The sequence below is a fragment of the Pteropus vampyrus genome, unplaced genomic scaffold (genome assembly GCF_000151845.1).
Source record: "Pteropus vampyrus isolate Shadow unplaced genomic scaffold, Pvam_2.0 Scaffold723, whole genome shotgun sequence".
Lineage (NCBI taxonomy): Eukaryota > Metazoa > Chordata > Mammalia > Chiroptera > Pteropodidae > Pteropus > Pteropus vampyrus.
Genome location: NW_011889504.1, coordinates 262777 through 265010, shown reverse-complemented (window position 1 = coordinate 265010; position 2234 = coordinate 262777). Strand labels below are relative to the sequence as shown.

Below are 2234 nucleotides of genomic sequence, written 5' to 3'. Positions count from 1 at the left end.
ATTTTGTTTATCTTTTCAAAGAATTAGCTCTTGGATTCTTTGATATTTTGTACAAAATATCTAATTAACAAAATAGATATTTTGTTAATTAACAAAACTCTATTTTGTTAATTTCACATTAATCTTTATTATATTCTTTCTACTCACTTTGGACTTTGTGTGCTGTTGCTGGTTTTTGTTTTTTGTTTTTTGATTTTGTTTGTTTGTTTGTTTTAGTTCCTTTAAGTGTAAGGTTAGATTGCTTATTTGAATTTTTCTTGTTTCTTGAGGTAGACCTGTATTGCTATGAAGTTTTCTTTTAGAAATGCTTTAGCTGTGTTTCATACATATATATAATTGTTTTTATTTATTTCACATTCTGATTTCCACCAAGTTTAAAAAGCAAATAGTCTTAGATGAGAAAGCATAGTATTTTAAATTCATAGAGGGGCATGTTACCATGGAGAAATACAATTAGGAGTGTTGCCTGAAAGAAGAGAAAAATCATTACACAAAGTGAAAGGAACATAGGGTGGAGGCCATATGTAATTTGCCTAATGCTCACTTTTTAGTGTGTTTCTCACAATGAGCATCTAGCTACTAGGTGACCTTCTCATCTTTTTTCTTTGATTTTAGTAATCTCTGCTTTTTTGCAGGCTTTAATTGTTTTAAATTCATTAGTCTTCTCCTTTGTTAAATAATAATATTATTGCATATAAGTCCCATATTTGATTGTTTACTGAGAAATCAATTTTGGCATGTACTTGTTTTTTTAGATGTAAGCATATTTATCAATCATCTATAGAAAAAGTGCTATGACTTTTTAAATGTTTTGCTTAAATTTAGCTGACCTGATTTATCTTTTTATTAGCTCATAAACTTAATTAAAAATTAATGTATATGTACTCATGAAGTGAGTTGATTTTCTTTAGTTTATTTTAAATTGGTCGTGTTGTTTTTTTAAACTTTATTTTATTATTAGTTTCGAGTATACAGTACATGGGTTAGACATTTATATAGTTTATAAAATAAAAGAATTGCTCTTTCTCTGCTCTACACCTACCCATTACATTAATACTAACTGCACTCCCTATGCCATGCTCCCCATTTCCGTGGTGACCATCTATCAACTACCAACTTGTACTTCTTTAACCCTTCACACCTTTCTCCCAGCCCCCAAACCCCACTCCCATCAGGCTGTCACCAGATTATCCTCTATATCTGTGAGTCTGTTTTTATTAGATTTTTTCTTTTTGTTCCTTAGTTTCTGTATATAAGTGAAATCATATGATATTTATCTTTCTCTGTCTGATTTATCGCACTCATATATATATATATGCATGTGTGTGTGTATGTGTGTGTGTGTGTGTGTGTGTGTGTGTGTGTGTGTATATAAAATTATTTTTTAGACAAGTCAAGCCTTGGTTGACCTCACAGATTGCAAGGACCTAGTCAGCTTACAATCCCTTATTTTTTATTTTTTATTTATTTTTTATGCCTATAGCACCTGGTCTTTCTAGGTGATCTCCCATCCAAGTACTAACCAGGCCCGACCCTGCTTAGCTTCCGAGATCAGATGGGATCAGGCTTGTTCAGGGTGGCATGGCCATAAACTTCGCTCATATATTTTGAATAATCCTGTTTTTACTTTCATTTTTCTCAAGGTATTTTTTGATTTCTTCCTTGATCTCATCATTAATTCCTGCATTGTTTTGTAGCATGTTATTTAGCCTCTATGTGTTTGTGTGTTTTTCATTTTTTTCCTTGCAATTAATTTCCAGTTTCATATCCTTATGGTTGTAAAAGGTTCTAGATATGATTTCAGTCTTCTTAAATTTATTGAGAATTATTTTGTGGCCTAACATTCAACTTATCTTGAAAAATGCTCCATGTGCACTTGAGGAGAATGTATATTCTGCGGCTTTGGGGTGAAACACTCTATAAATATTACTTAAATTCATCAGGTCTAGTACTTCATTTAAGGCCTTGTTGGTTTCCTTGTTGGTTTTCTGTCTGAAAAATCTGTTAATTAATGTCAGTGGGGGTTAAAGTCACCTACTATGACTATATTGCTGTCAATTTATCACTTTATATGGGTCAATATTTACTTTATATATGTGGGTGCTCCTATGTTTGGTGTATAAATGTTTACTAGGGTTATATCCTCTTGTTGGATAGATCCTTTTATCATTATGTAATGCCTTCTTTGTTTCTTATTATTGCCTTTGTTTTAAAGTCTATTTTGTCTGATATAA

At 31.4% G+C, this 2234-nt stretch overlaps 1 pseudogene; it reads right to left on the bottom strand.

Annotated features, from left to right (window-relative positions):
• Nucleotides 1–1474: 1474 nt before the first annotated feature.
• On the bottom strand, nucleotides 1475–1593 carry LOC111734023 (annotated as a pseudogene).
• Nucleotides 1594–2234: the final 641 nt, after the last annotated feature.